The sequence below is a fragment of the Podarcis erhardii genome, assembly GCF_964252035.2.
Source record: "Podarcis erhardii genome assembly, chromosome: 8".
NCBI lineage: Eukaryota > Metazoa > Chordata > Lepidosauria > Squamata > Lacertidae > Podarcis > Podarcis erhardii.
In genome coordinates, this window is record NC_138499.1 from 88118415 (window position 1) to 88134875 (window position 16461).

A 16461-nucleotide genomic window follows, 5' to 3' on the forward strand; every position below is an offset into this window, starting at 1 on the left:
ATTTGGTGTGGAAGTTGTTTATAGTACATGACATTTGTTCCAATGAAATATCATTTAAAGAATCATGTAGGAATAGAACAAACTTCAGTTCCATCCTGAACAACCCAACTTGCACCCGTGGAATTGATTTATGATGTATGACAGCTAATTACCATCAATTGCATTTTTGCAGGTTGGGAATACAACAGGAGACAATACTGCTTAAGTCTCAGGTGGTTGTTGTGACCAGCAGAATCTTTTTCTATCTCTTTTAGACACCTGGTATTTCTGGGGTGTTTTACAACACAATCCTAACCAAGTCTAATCAGAGGAAAGTACTATTCAATTGAATGGTGCTTTTTCCTAGGTAAGTGGGGTTAGGATTGCAGCCCTAGTCATCATCATATGCTGTGGTCCAAAGATGCTTATGTAGTTGGCACCAACCCTCTTCCCCACTTCTGGGTTCTCTAGCACATGCTTGTTGGCTCAGGGGATAGGACCTAGTTGCTTCTTTAATTTGTGCTGAGGGTGTGGAGAATGCAGGGAACAGCAAGAGTCTCTTCCAAGCAATGGTAAAGACTTCTGATGTGCTTGATCTGACATCAGTCTGGTTACAGGGTCTGTGCACGGCTGAGTGTTCTGTTCAGTAGATCTTACAGCACAATCTTAACCATGTCCTGCACTTGCAGGAAGGCACTATACAAAAAATATGTTGCCAAGTTTCAAAGTATAAGCCATAGAACTTAATGCCTCCACGCCTCATTTCTCATTATAATGGTGGGATGTGATTCAGCCAAATCAGCCTTGACTAGGTTCCCACAGCTATGAGCATATAGCACTTCCCCCTCCTTCCCCCTTCACTTTTCTGTCCCTCACTCAGCCACACTCTGTCAGTGTCTTCAACTGAAACTCACTTGCAAACTGCACAAAAGTCTCCTCCATCTTTTTCAGGGTGAGGACATCCTCTTGGCCAAAAAAAACATATTAAATAAGAACTATGAATATATTTCACTACCATTAAAACACATACTAGACTTTCCTGTTGACCTAAGTCAACAAAGCATTTGGCAAAAGATACAATCCAAAAGAGAAACCTTTCCAGGAAAAGCCCCCCATTGATGTACATTTAAGAAAATGCAGAGCACCTGCCAATTTGCCACCAAAGTCCCTCATTACACAACCAGCTCATTCTATCCTAGGTTTGGTATGGACCATCCTCAAAGGTACTTTTTTACAATGCCAGGTTTCAATTCAGTCTGTTGCACCATTTTGCAACTATAAACTGCAGAACCTGATTCTTACAACAAAGGGCATGTTGTTCAGTGGTAAAAAACTGCTCTGCATACAAAACATGCCTGGTTTCAAACCCTGGCATCCTCAGGTAGGTCTGAAAAGATACCTGGACCAATGGTTTGATTCATTAAAATACAGACTTCTATTGCTTATGTTTCCCTCTCCCACATTGTTTATAATAATGGCAGATTACAAGTCAGCCTACCTACCCTTAACATATTAACAGTTCAAATTATAAAACAGAAAACCAGGCGGGCCCAGATTTGTTTGCTCAAAATGCCGATGGTTTAAAAGGCCCGGATAAATAAAAAAGGTAATCTAACCCTGAAAAGGGTACTCAGTGATCCTCCCTTGGAAGGCAATTCCACAGGTGGGGTGCCACCAGCAAGAAGACCCTCTAAATGATGCCTGGGAAGCCTGCTCTAATCAGGACTCCCGTGTACAGGTACTTCAGCAGCTGCAGCTACAGGTATGTCGTCCACACCTTGGAGGTATATTCTGGGACACATTGGTGTATCTGCAGTGGCTATGATGTTCTGAGTGAGTTTTAATATACAGAAAGTCCAAAGTCAGAGGACCTAAATAGCAGGAGGGCTGAAGGAAAGAATCTGAACTCAACAATGGGCTGGGAAGAGGTGGCCTGCCTGAGAAATGGAAGGGTGGAAGAAGAGAGGAGGAGAGAGGAAATATCAGATGGAGAGGATGGACCAGCGATGAAGACAGAGGGAAATGAGAGAAAAAAGTTTCCCATGAACTTTAAATAAACAGATGATTTTTAAACTGAAGCATGCTCTGAAATGTCAAAATATATTGTTAATAAATTTCAAAAGAAATACAAGAACATCTCAAATGCCTAATTACCAAGCAAAGAGATTAATTGGTGGACTTGGAAATTATTTCACCTTTTCCTCTGATTCTTCTTTCCCCGCCTGGTCAGGAATATCTTGGGAAGCAGACGGAGTGGTCTGGTTCACATTGAGGTTTGGGTCCCCCACAGAAAAAACAGGAATGAGGGGCCTGAGGAATCTGAACTCGCTGCTCAAGGACCCACCGGTTAAGCACACATCGTAGTGGTAACTCCTGGAAAGAGACCCGCTCTGAGAATCGCCACAGTTCTCTGGGATGTCGGGTCTGGCAGGTGGGAAGTGAGGAGGGGCAGCGATAAAACTTTCCCTGGGATCCCTCCTGCAGATCTTGATGGCAGCAAAGGAAACAATGCAAACGAGGAACACAAAGGAGACGGCAGCCAGGCAGATCACCAAGTACAAGGTCAAGCTCCCATCTTCTTCGTGCTCCTCTTTACTGACCTCCACAGCCTTCATATAAGGATCCGAAAAGCCACCCACGGGAAGGACATGGAGCATGGCAGTGCTGCTCTGGGGAGGGAGCCCGTTGTCCCTGACCACGATCAGGAGTCTCTGCTTGCTGGTGTCTCGCTCGCTCAGGGCTCTCCTGGTTCTCACTTCCCCATTCTGGGCTCCTATGCTGAAAAGACCAGGGTCTGTGGCCTTCAGCAGCTCATAGGAAAGCCACGAGTTCTGGCCAGAATCTCCATCCACAGCCACCACCTTGGTGACCAGGTAGCCGGCCTCCACCGACTTGGGCACCAGCTCATTGCAGGGGGATGTGCTGTTCTGAAGAGGGTAGAGGAAGAAGGGAGCGTTGTCGTTTTCGTCTATGACAATGACTCGGACAGTAACTTCTGAGCTGAGGGGAGGAGACCCTCCATCTGTAGCCCTCACCGTCACTTTGAAATCTTTGATCTGCTCGTAATCCAGAGATCGGAGGGCATACAGATTTCCGCTTTCAGAGTTGACCGAGATGTAAGAGGCCACAAGGCCATCAGTGACCTTCCCAGGCAAAAGGGAGTAGGTGACCTTGGCATTCTTCTCAGTGTCCAGATCAGCAGCACGGACTGAGCCTATGAGCAGTCCTGGAATATTGTTTTCCTGTATTTGCATTTCACATGAAGACTTTTCAAATACTGGAGGGTTGTCGTTGACATCTGAGATCTGAACATTAATAATTCTTGTTGAAGTCAGCCTGGGGGAGCCCTGGTCAACGGCTGTGATGGTGATATTATACTCTGAGACCTTCTCTCTGTCCAAGGAACTTTGGACCACAAGCTGGTAATAGTTATTCATAGTGGATTTTAACATAAAAGGAATATTTACCTCCACAGAGCACATGGTTCTGCCATTGTCTCCGGAGTCTCGGTCTGTGACAGTGAAGAGAGCCACAAGTTTCTCCAGGGGAGAATCCTCTGCCAAAGGACTAGTGATGGATATGACGGACACTTCAGGGACATTGTCATTCACGTCTTCAATCTCTACTAGGACCTTGCAGTGACCCAAAAGTCCCCCTCCATCTGTTGCTCTGATGTTCATGCTGTAGCTGGTTTCTTTTTCATAATCAAGCTGACCAGAAAGGGTGATTTCCCCAGTGTTTTCATTTAGGTGGAACAAATCATATATTTTTTCAGGTACCCGGTGGAATGAGTAAGTGATCTGTGCATTTGAACCAAAATCCAAATCTGTAGCTTCCACTTTGGAGACCAGGGTGTCCAGAGGACTGTTTTCCTTTAACCTTACTTTATATTCAGAAGGAGTAAACTGTGGGGAATTATCATTATTGTCAAGAACATCAATATTTATTTGAACTGTGCCTGTTCTCTGTGGCTCCCCTCCATCCACAGCCATTAGAGTCAGTCCAAAGTGTGAGTTCTTCTCCCTGTCCAGTGGCTTCTCCAGGACAAGATCCACATACTTGTTTCCATCCTCTTCACTTTTAACATCAAGCCTGAAATGTTCATTGGGACTGAGTGTGTAGTTTTGGATGTTATTTATCCCCAGGTCCTCATCTTGGGCAGATTCCAAAGGGAAATGTGTATTTGGTGAGAAATTTTCAGGAATTTCCAGATCAAATGCATTTTTAGAGAATTTGGGGACATTATCATTCACATCTTCTATCTTGATTTCAATACTGAAGATCTTTAAGGGGTCTTGCAAGACAATTTCAGACTGTAATAAGCAAGGATCAGTCTGGCCACATAATGTTTCTCGGTCTGTTTTATCATTTATCAACAAATTCCCAGTCTCGGTATCAAGACGAAAATATTGCTTAGTGTTCTTAGAAACCAGCTGGGCTCTGCGAGCAGAGAGCTCCCCTGTTCCCAGCTTCAAATCCTCCAGCACATTGGCCACCAAATACCCCCTTTTCTTTTCTTCAGGCACAGAATAGTGAAGTGAAATACTCAGTGCTCCAGGAAGGCAGAGGAAAAGCAAAACATACAGACCTTGTTCCTTTCTGTAGCCGTCTCCCATGGCTCAAGAATCTCTGGCCAAAAGATGAAGTTTCTGACAGTCTTCCAGTGATAATCTCTGCTGCTGTGGAAATGAATTTGATGCTGCCGTGTTGATGGCTTTGCTGTGCTTTATGTTATCTCTTTATCGCATATGAAAGTCACCCGTCCTTTGTTCCAGCCACCTTTTTGCTCATGGCTTCCTGTGAGTTCCTTCACAAAATTCTGAATTCCAGTTCATGTCTTTGCCTGTACTACCACCGTGTGGCTGAGCAAAGAAAAGCCACTAAGATCCAGTAAATAACACTGAATGCAGTGCACATTACACTGAACAGGAAAAGTTCAGATTCACAGTTTCTCTGTTCATAAAAGTCTGTTTTATTACTAGGAAGATGCCTCTTTTCCATATGAATGAATGCAGATATCACAAAACAATGCATTACCTTCTGTAGTTCTTGTACACTGTTGTGCGTGGGGGTTCAATCTAATACTGGGAAATTCAGGATGCACAGCACATATGGTGCTCTTGTGGAACAATCTCCCTCCTTCCCACCTCAATCAAACATTTTGCAATGACGAAAGTGACAGGAAAATGCCTTGGAAAGTGTATGATAAATTTTGCTTGATGCCATATGGCCTGCACACAGAGAATGTAGCAGGCTATTAATATCTACATAAGTATTAGGATAACAACACTATACCAATTTATATACAGCTGTGTTCTTTTTTCCTCACTTCTGCCCCTCCCCCTTTATAACTTTCATTCTTTCTTTTAAGTAGTAAGAATGAATGATCAATAAACAAGTCACTGCGTGTTCAGACCTTGAAACCTCCCCCTTATATAAATGCACACAAGACTCAAATTTTGGTTTGGTTTTGGGAAGAATTTAGGCCACAACTTTATTGATTACAGCAAGTGAGTGGTTGCATAGGCTCTGGTTCGACTAGCGGCAGGCGAAACCCAAATGGCAACAGCCAATCAGCCAAGTGGGAAAATTCCTGCCGTGCCCCTGTCCCAATGCCAGACGACACACAATGGCATAGCAAAGTCAAGCGCACAAGCCCTAAAAGTAGAGAGATGTGGGCGGGTGTTCCAATGCACGCACCAAAAGAGAAAGCTCTGGGTCACGTGCATGCGTATATATAGGTCCCTTGATCCATTTAGCCTGCGTCCTATTGGCCTGATTAAACCCTGCATCAAGGAACCTACCAATTGGGTGTTGTGGCTAACGAATCATACCCACCCACAATGCAGGGTTTGGTTGCCAGGTCTCACCGCCCTCTTTAAGGGAGGACCTGATTATGGAAGCAACCTGCATCTCCGCTTTTGCGTGACACCCCCTCCCATACAGAGAGTTTAAAGAGGTTATGAAGTTATTCTATAGCACATCCAACCACAAAAATATGAATATGGAAGTCTATATCCCTCTATGCAAGGGCAGAAACAACAATATCAGAATACAAGGACACAGGTAAACTGAACAGGAAAAATATGGGAAGAATTTCAAATGTGCATTCAGATTTCCTGCACTCAGCTGAATTCAGACTTGCGCCTCACAGATATAAGGGGACCAAACTATAGAGAGAAAAGGTTATTAATTGAAAGATAATAATTTGAAAATCATTAATAGTTGGTATTTAATTCAGAGTAGGTTGGCTAAGCTTTATAAAACAGAATTAGATACGTGTTGGAAGTGTAAAGAAACAGAGGGAACTTTTTTCCCACATATGCTGGACATGTAAAAAGGCAAAATTATATGGGGAAATGATATACAGTGGTGCCTCACAAGACGAAATTAATTCGTTCCACGAGTTTTTTTGTCTTGCGATTTTTTTGTCTTGCGAAGCACGGACTTTGGAAAAGCTTCAAAAATCACCAAAGTATTCAAAAACCTCAAAAAAGGCTACCACACCGCGTGCTATGAGTTGCTCCTAGAAGTGAATGCACGGTTTTAAGAAAAAGGAAACAAACTTGCAAGACGTTTTTGTCTTGCAAAGCAAGCCCATAGGGAAATCCGTCTTGCGAAGCCACTCAAAAAACGAAAAACTCTTTCGTTTTGTGAGTTTTTCGTCTTTCGAGGCATTCGTCTTGCGAGGTACCACTGTATAATAAATTGAAAAAAATGTTTGAAACTAATTTCCAAAAAACACACACACCAGAGTCCTTTTTGTTGGGAAAACCCCAACTAAAATTCCTTGGTGTCATAAAAAGTTATTTATGTATGCAACAATTGTGGTCTGTGCTTTCTTAGCCCCAAAATGGAAAGTGAGCAAGGTCCCAACTAAAGAGGATCAGCAACTCAAGTTGACAGAAAATGCAGAACGTTCAGATTTAGCACATAGAATAAGAGAGCAAGACGAACATACATTAAAGAAGAGTGGAAAACATTTACTGAATATATGAAAAATGACTGTATACAGCTTAAAACACTGTATACAGCACTAAGATAATTTCAATAGAGAAAATAATTTTTGATGGAGGTAAAAGTGGAATTTTTTTTTTTAATGCTTATAGTAAAACAGGGATATGAAAAGTGAATCATGGAAGGAGAAGGGAAGTCATGGGATATTTTAAAGGCTTATTTGAAAATGTAAAATTGAAGATTTAATAAACATTATTATCAAACTAGAGAGAGAGAAATTTGAAATTAAACCATTCAAATGGTACTCTCACCTGGATAATGTTTTGACTTTCACCTGCATGACTGGGGACTCCTTCAGAATCATTTGAACTCCTTGGATTCAGCTGAGTGTTAGGAGGCTCCACAGAGAAAACAGGAAACAGGGGCCTGAGAAACCGGAACTCGCTGTTCAGAGACCCACCAGCTAAGCACACCTCATAGTTGTAAGCCTGGGACAGAGATCCAGCACCAGAATCCACAGAGATCTCCTGGGAATCAGGTCCCACCGGGAAATTGGCTGCAGAGTTGTAGGTTCCTATGAACTTTTCACGTTTCTGCAACTTGATTACAATAAACGCCACCACAGAAATGAGAAAGATGCTTGAGATGGCAGCCAGGCAGATGATCAGATACATAGTCAGGCTGGGGTCTTCCTCCTCCACGGTTTCCTCCTTTGGGAGAGCCACACTTTTCAGATAAGGATCAGAGAAGCCGTCCACTAGAAGGATTCTGAGCGTGGCAGAGGTGGACTGGGGAGGATGGCCGTTGTCTCGGACCACCACAATCAGATTCTGCTTGAAGCTGTCTCGGTTGCTGACCGGCCTCAGGGTGGTCACTTCTCCATTCTGGGCCCCCACTGTGAACAGACCTGGTTCTGTGGCCTTCAGCAGCTGGTAGGAAAGCCAAGAGTTCTGGCCAGAATCCCTGTCCACAGCCACCACCTTGGTGACCAGGTAGCCAGTCTCTGCCCCTCGGGGAACCAGGTCATTCGAGGGGGAAGTGCCATTCTGGAGAGGGTAGAGGATGAAGGGGGCATTGTCATTTTCATCCACAACCTGAACGCGGATGGGAACTTCTGAGCTCAGTGGAGGGGAACCTGAATCCACAGCCCTCACCGTCACATGGAAATCTTGTACTTCCTCATAATCCAGAGACCGGATGGCATACAGGTTCCCCGTTTCAGAGTTGATGGAGATGTAAGAGGATGTGGGGCCATCATTGACCTTCCCAGGCAAAAGCGAGTAGGTCACCTTGGCATTCTGCGCTGTGTCCAGATCAACAGCATGGACCGAATTGATCAGAAGACCAGGAATATTGTTTTCTCTTAACTGCATTTCGTAGAATGGCTTTTCAAACACGGGAGGGTTGTCATTGACATCTGAAATTTGAACATGAAGTATTCTTGTGGAAGTGAGTCTGGGAGAGCCCCTGTCCGTGGCTGTGATAGTAATGTTATATTCACTGAATTTTTCTCTGTCCAGTGGTTGTTGGGTCACCAGCTGGTAATAGTTGTTCTCGGTGGGTTTGAGCACAAATGGCAGGTTGACTTCAGTGGTGCAGGCAGTTCTGCCACTGTCTCCAGAGTCCACGTCGGTGACACTGAAAAGGGCCACCACTGTGTCTGGGGGAGAGTCCTCAGGTAAGGGACTGGTGATGGAAGTGATCGATATCTCTGGGGCATTGTCATTCTCATCTTCAATGTCCACAATTACTTTGCAGTAAGCTGAAAGCCCCCCTCCATCTGTGGCTTTGATGTGCATCTCATAACTGCTTATTTCTTCATAGTCAATCATCCCTACAACAGTAAGTTCCCCAGTGTGTTTGTTTAACTTGAATGATCTCAGCACATTTTCTGGAACTTCACTGAAGGAATAAGTGATTTGAGCATAGGAACCAAAATCCCTGTCAGTGGCTTCCACTTTTGCGACCAATGTATCCAATGGGCTGTTTTCCATTACTTTGACTTTGTACTCAGATTGTGGAAACTGAGGTACATTATCATTAGCATCCAGAATATTGATGAGAAGCTGTGCTGTTCCAGTTCTTTTTGGGATCCCCCCATCGATAGCTGACAGAGTAAGATGAATGTGTGGATTCACCTCACGGTCTAGCGGTTTCTCTAACACCAGTTCTGCATATTTGCTACCATCACTGTGACTTTTCAAATTCAGCCTAAAATGTTCATTAGGACTAAGGGTATAGTTCTGAACAGCATTTTCTCCTTTGTCTGAGTCTTGAGCTTTTTCCAAAGGAAATCGGGTATTTGTTGGAATTTGCTCAGATATTTCAAAAATAAATTGATTTTTAGAGAATTTGGGGGAATTATCATTCACGTCCTCTATCTGAACTTCAATTCTGTGTAGCTGCAATGGCTTTTCCAGCACAATTTCAGACAGTAGAATACATGGTTCATTCTGACCACACAGGGACTCCCGATCTATTTTATCCTTTACTGTCACATCCCCAGAATGAGGATCCAGCTGGAAATACTGCTTGGAGCTCTTAGAAACCAGCCGGGCTCTCCGAGCAGACAGCTCCTTTGCATCCACTCTCAAATCCTTCAGCACATTCACTACCAGAAACCCATTTTTCTTTTCCTCTGGCACTGAATAGAGCAAGGACTCACACACTGCTATGCATGCACAGAGACACAGGGAAAAAGACCAAACTTGCCTGATCTTGAGGTGCATTTCCATTCTCCCAGCCTCTCCTCCTGAAGTGCAAGCCATTGTCCTCTTCTCAATTCCAAGGCGTGTATCTTCTTAACTGTATTTTTCTTCTGAATGTGACACTGTGTCCTGCTTATTCCTACTGGAATTTCTGAAGACTGGCTTGCAATAGGGATCTGCTCTTTTTCCTGTGCTGATTCCTTTGTCTAATGGCTTCAGCTCTTGAGGAGAGCAACGGCTGCTCCCCAATTTCCTTCCTTTATCTTGTGCAATACCACCACCTTGTGTTTGAACGATGTTATGGCGTTGCAAAAAACAAAAGATTTTCCAGAATAAGAGCTGGTAAACATCCATGTGGAGATGCAAGAGAACAGCCACCCCAATGAACCATAAACCCCATATTCCCAGCTTTCTTTCTTGCTTGTTGGCTCAGCGGATAAGACCAACTTGCTTCTTTAATTTGTGTCGAGGGTATGGAGAATGCAGGGACCAGCAAGAGTCTCTTCCAAGCAATGGTAAAGACTTCTGATGTGCTTGATCTGACATCAGTCTGGTGGGAACTCATGTTACAGGGTCTGTGCACGGCTGAGTGTTCTGTTCAGTAGATCTTACAGCACAATCTTAACCATGTCTAATCATGTCCTGTACTTGCAGGAAGGCACTATACAAAACATATGTTGCCAAGTTTCAAAGTATAAGCCACAGAACTTAATGCCTTCACCCCTCATTTCTCATTACAGTGGTACCTCAGGTTACATACGCTTCAGGTTACATACGCTTCAGGTTACAGACTCCGCTAACCCAGAAATAGTGCTTCAGGTTAAGAACTTTGCTTCAGGATGAGAACAGAAATCGTGCTCCGGCGGCGCGGCAGCAGCGGGAGGCCCCATTAGCTAAAGTGGTGCTTCAGGTTAAGAACAGTTTCAGGTTAAGAACAGACCTCTGGAATGAATTAAGTACTTAACCCGAGGTACCACTGTATAGTGGTGGGATGTGATTCAGCCAAATCAGCCTTGACTAAGTTGCCACAGCTGTGAACATATAGCATGTTTTTATCTCCTTCCCCCATCGCTTTTCTGTCCCTCACTCAGCCACACTCTGTCAGTGTAAAACAGATTCTCTTCACCTGAAACTCACTTGCTAACTGCACCAATGTCCCTCCACTTGACCATCTCTTTCAGGGTGGGGACACCATAATGAAATCCTATTGGCTAACACTGGACAAAAAAAGTATTTTAAATAAAAAACTATGAATATGTTTCACTATCATTGGATTAAAACACATACTAGACTTTCCTGTTGACCGAAGTCAAGAAACCATTTACAAAAGATACAATCCAAAAGAGAAACCTTTCCAGAAAAAGCCCCCCAGTGAAGTAGATGGAGGAAAATGCACAGCACCTGCCAATTTGCCACCCTCATTACATAAACAACTCATTCAAAACAAGCCATTCCTTATCATTTCTATCCTAGGTTTGGTATGGACCATCCTCAAAGGTACTTCTTTACAATGCCAGGTTTCAAGTTGGTCTGTTGAACCATTTTGCAACTAGAAACTGCAGAACCTGATTCTTACATCAAAGGGCTTGTTGTTCACTAGTAAAAAACTGCTCTGCATACAAAACATGCCTGGTTTCAAACCCTGGCATCCTCAGGTAGGTCTGAAAAGATACCTGGACCAATGGTTTGACTCATTAAAATACAGACTTCTATATTGCTTATGTTCCCCTCTCCCACATTGTTTATTATAATGGCAGATTACAAGTCAGCCTACCTGCCCTTAACATATTAACAGTTCAAATTATAAAACAGAAAACTATGAGAACCCAGATTTGTTTGCTAAAAAAGCCGATGGTTTAAAGGCCTGGATAAATAAAAAGGTCATCTAACACTGAAAAGGGTACTCAGTGATCCTAGGCAATTCCACAGGTGGGGTGCCACCAGCAAGAAGACCCTCTAGATAATGCCATGTATATAACTGGGAAGCCTGCTCTAATCAGGGCTCCTGTGTGCAGGTACTTCAGCAGCTGCAGCTACAGGTATGTCGTCCACACCTTGGAGGTATGCATATTCTGGGACACATTGGTGTATCTGCAGTGGCTATGATGTTCTGCAGAAAGTCCAAAGGCAGAGGACCTAAATAGCAGGAGGGCTGAAGGAAAAATATCTGAATTAAACCATGGGCTGGGAAGACGTGGCCTGCCTGAGAAATGGAAGAGTGGAAGAAGAGAGGAGGAGCGAGGAAATAGCAAATGCAGATGATGGACCAGCGATGAAGACAGAGGGAAAAGAGAAAAAAAGTTTCAAATCGATTTGAAATAAACAGATCATTTTTAAACTCAAGCATGCTCTAAAATGTAAAATATATTGTCAATATATTTCAAAAGCAACACAAGAACATCTGATACGCCTAATTACCAAGCAAAAAAACTACCAATGTCAAAGTGACTAACTGGTGTATTTGGACATTATTTCACCTTTTCCTCTGATTCTTCTTTCCCTACCTGGTCAGGAATATCTTGGGAAGCAGACGGAGTGGTCTGGTTCACATTGAGGTTTGGCTCCCCCACAGAAAAAACAGGAATGAGGGGCCTGAGGAATCTGAACTCGCTGCTCAAGGACCCACCGGTTAAGCACACATCGTAGTGGTAACTCCTGGAAAGAGACCCGCTCTGAGAATCGCCACAGTTCTCTGGGATGTCGGGTCTGGCAGGTGGGAAGTGAGGAGGGGCAGCGATAAAACTTTCCCTGGGATCCCTCCTGCAGATCTTGATGGCAGCAAAGGAAACAATGCAAACGAGGAACACAAAGGAGACTGCAGCCAGGCAAATCACCAAGTACAAGGTCAAGGTCCCATCTTCTTCGTGCTCCTCTTTACTGACCTCCACAGCCTTCATATAAGGATCCGAAAAGCCACCCACGGGAAGGACATGGAGCATGGCAGTGCTGCTCTGGGGAGGGAGCCCGTTGTCCCTGACCACTATCAGGAGTCTCTGCTTGCTGGTGTCTCGCTCGCTCAGGGCTCTCCTGGTTCTCACTTCCCCATTCTGGGCTCCTATGCTGAAAAGACCAGGGTCTGTGGCCTTCAGCAGCTCATAGGAAAGCCACGAGTTCTGGCCAGAATCTCCATCCACAGCCACCACCTTGGTGACCAGGTAGCCGGCCTCCACCGACTTGGGCACCAGCTCATTGCAGGGGGATGTGCTGTTCTGAAGAGGGTAGAGGAAGAAGGGAGCGTTGTCGTTTTCGTCTATGACAATGACTCGGACAGTAACTTCTGAGCTGAGGGGAGGAGACCCTCCATCTGTAGCCCTCACCGTCACTGTGAAATCTTTGATCTGCTCGTAATCCAGAGATCGGAGGGCATACAGATTTCCGCTTTCAGAGTTGACCGAGATGTAAGAGGCCACAAGGCCATCAGTGACCTTCCCAGGCAAAAGGGAGTAGGTGACCTTGGCATTCTTCTCGGTGTCCAGATCAGCAGCACGGACTGAGCCAATGAGCAGTCCTGGAATATTGTTTTCCCGTATCTGCATTTCACATGAAGACTTTTCAAATACTGGAGGGTTGTCGTTGACATCTGAGATCTGAATGTTAATCACTCTTGTTGAAGTGAGCCTGGGGGAGCCTTGGTCAACAGCTGTGATGGTGATATTATACTCTGAGACCTTCTCTCTGTCCAAGGGACTTTGGACCACAAGCTGGTAATAGTTATTCATAGTGAGTTTTAACACAAAAGGAATATTTACCTCCACAGAGCACATGGTTCTGCCATTGTCTCCAGAGTCTTGATCTGTGACAGTGAAGAGAGCCACAAGTGTCTCCAGGGGAGAATCCTCTGCCAAAGGACTAGTGATGGATATGATGGACACTTCAGGGACATTGTCATTCACGTCTTCAACGTCTACCAGGACCTTGCAGTGACCTGAAAGACCCCCTCCATCTGTTGCCCTGATGTTCATGTCATAGCTAGTTTCTTTTTCATAATCAAGCTGACCACAAAGGGTGGTTTCCCCAGTGATTTCATTTAGGTGGAACAGATCATATATTTCTTCTGGTACACGGTTGAATGAATAGGTTATCTGAGAATTTGAGCCAAAATCCAAATCTGTAGCTTCCACTTTGAAGACCAGAGTGCCCCGTGGGCTGTTTTCCTTTAACTTTACTTTATATTCTGAATGAGTAAACTGTGGGGAATTATCATTATTGTCAAGAACATCAATATTTATTTTAACTGTGCCTGATCTCTGTGGCACCCCTCCATCCACAGCCGTGAGAGTCAGTCCAAAGTGTGGCTCCTTCTCCCTGTCCAGTGGTTTCTCCAGGACAAGATCCACATATTTCCTTCCATTTTTGTTGCTCTCCATGCTAAGCATGAAATGTTCATTGGGACTGAGAGTGTAGTTTTGAATGTTATTTATCCCCAGGTCCTCATCTCGGGCAAATTCCAAGGGGAAATGTGTATTTGGAGAGACATTTTCAGGAATTTCCAGATCAAATGCCTTTTTAGAGAATCTGGGGACATTGTCATTCACATCTTCTATCTTGACTTCAATACTGTGGATCTTTAAGGGATTTTGCAACACAACTTCAGACTGTAATAAGCAAGGATCAGTCTGGCCACATAATGTTTCTCGGTCTATTTTATCATTTATCAACAAATTCCCAGTCTCGGTATCAAGACGAAAATATTGCTTAGTGTTCTTAGAAACCAGCTGGGCTCTGCGAGCAGAGAGCTCCCCTTTTCCCAGCTTCAAATCCTCCAGCACATTGGCCACCAAATACCCCCTTTTCTTTTCTTCAGGCACAGAATAGTGAAGTGAAATACTCAGTGCTCCAGGAAGGCAGAGGAAAAGCAAAAAATACAGACCTTGTTCCTTTCTGTAGCCGTCTCCCATGGCTCAAGAATCTCTGACCAAAAGATGAAGTTTCTGACAGTCTTCCAGTGATAATCTCTGCTGCTGTGGAAAGGAATTTGATGCTGCCGTGTTGATGCCTTTGCTGTGCTTTATGTTATCTCTTTATCGCATATGAATGTCGCCCGTCCTTTGTTCCAGCCACCTTTTTGCTCATGGCTTCCTGTGAGTTCCTTCACAAAATTCTGAATTCCAGTTCATGTCTTTGCCTGTACTACCACCGTGTGGCTGAGCAAAGAAAAGCCACTAAGATCCAGTAAATAACACTGAAGGCAGTGCACATTATACTGAACAAGAAAGGTTCAGGTTTAATGTTTGTCTATTAACAGAAGACTGTTTTATTACTAGGAAGATGCCTCTTTTCCATTTGAATGAGTGCAGATATCATAAAACATTGTATTCCTTCTGTGGTTGTTCTACACTGCTGTGCATGAGATTCAATCTCATACTAGGGAATTCAGATGCACAGCACATATGGTGCTCTTGTGGAACAATCTCCCTCCCTGGCCCTCAATCAAACAGTTTGCAGTGAGGAAAGCGACATGAAAATACCTTGGAAAGTGTATAATAGCTTTTGCTTGATGCCATATGGCCTGCACACAGAGAATGTAGCAGGCTATTAATATGTATATATTGATTACAATATGGGAGTGCATTACATTGATTTTTTGTATTTTTTTCCTTATACACAGCATTGTTCCTCTTTTTCCTCATTTGCCCTCTTTTTTTCTTTGTATCACTTTATTTCTTTTTTAGTAAAAAGGTAATCTGAAAGCAACCTGCATCTCAGCTTTTGCGTGACACCCCCTCCCATACAGAGTGTTTTAAGAGGTTATGAAGTTACTCTATAGCACATCAAACCACAAAAATATGAATATGGAAGTGTATATTCCTCTATGCAAGGACAGAAACAACAATATCAGAATACAAGGTCACAGGTAAACTGAACAGAATTTTTAAAGTAGAATTTCAAACCCGCATTCATATTTTGTGCACTCAGCTGAATTCAGGCTACCACCTCACAGATACAAGGGGACCAAACTAGAGAGAGAAAATGAAATTAAACCATACTGAAAGGATTCAAATGCTGCACTCACCTGGATAATGTTTTGACTTTCACCTGCATGACCGGCTAAACCTTCAGAATCATTGGAACTCCTTGGATTCAGCTGAGTGTTAGGAGGCTCCACAGAGAAAACAGGAAACAGGGGCCTGAGAAACCGGAACTCGCTGTTCAGAGACCCACCAGCTAAGCACACCTCATAGTTGTAAGCCTGGGATAGAGATTCAGCACCAGGATCCGCAGAGATCTCCGGGGAATCAGGTCCCACCGGGAAATTGGCTGCAGAGTTGTAGGTTCCTATGAACTTTTCACGTTTCTGCAACTTGATTACAACAAACGCCACCACAGAAATGAGAAAGATGCTTGAGATGGCAGCCAAGCAGATGATCAGATACATCGTCAGGCTGGGGTCTTCCTCCTCCACGGTTTCCTCCTTTGGGAGAGCCACACTTTTCAGATAAGGGTCAGAGAAGCCGTCCACTAGAAGGATTCTGAGCGTGGCAGAGGTGGACTGGGGAGGATGGCCGTTGTCTCGGACCACCACAATCAGATTCTGCTTGAAGCTGTCTCGGTTGCTGACCGGCCTCAGGGTGGTCACTTCTCCATTCTGGGCCCCCACCGTGAACAGACCCGGCTCTGTGGCCTTCAGCAGCTGGTAGGAAAGCCAAGAGTTCTGGCCAGAATCCCTGTCCACAGCCACCACCTTGGTGACCAGGTAGCCAGTCTCTGCCCCTCGGGGAACCAGGTCATTTGAGGGGGAAGTGCCATTCTGGAGAGGGTAGAGGATGAAGGGGGCATTGTCATTTTCATCCATGACCTGAACACGGATGGGAACTTC

At 44.2% G+C, this 16461-nt stretch overlaps 1 protein-coding gene and 2 pseudogenes across 3 annotated transcripts in view; all 3 read right to left on the bottom strand.

Moving 5' to 3' along the window:
- LOC309349232 (uncharacterized protein) overlaps positions 1–16461 on the bottom strand; it is a 94160-nt gene that overhangs the window by 36298 nt on the left and 41401 nt on the right. The gene's annotated exons all lie outside the window — the stretch shown is intronic.
- LOC309347822 (protocadherin beta-16 pseudogene) lies at positions 7044–9889 on the bottom strand (annotated as a pseudogene). Its single transcript has one exon. The product of its transcript is annotated as a protocadherin beta-16 pseudogene (transcript).
- On the bottom strand, positions 12071–14706 carry LOC309347836 (protocadherin beta-16 pseudogene; annotated as a pseudogene). Its single transcript has one exon. The product of its transcript is annotated as a protocadherin beta-16 pseudogene (transcript).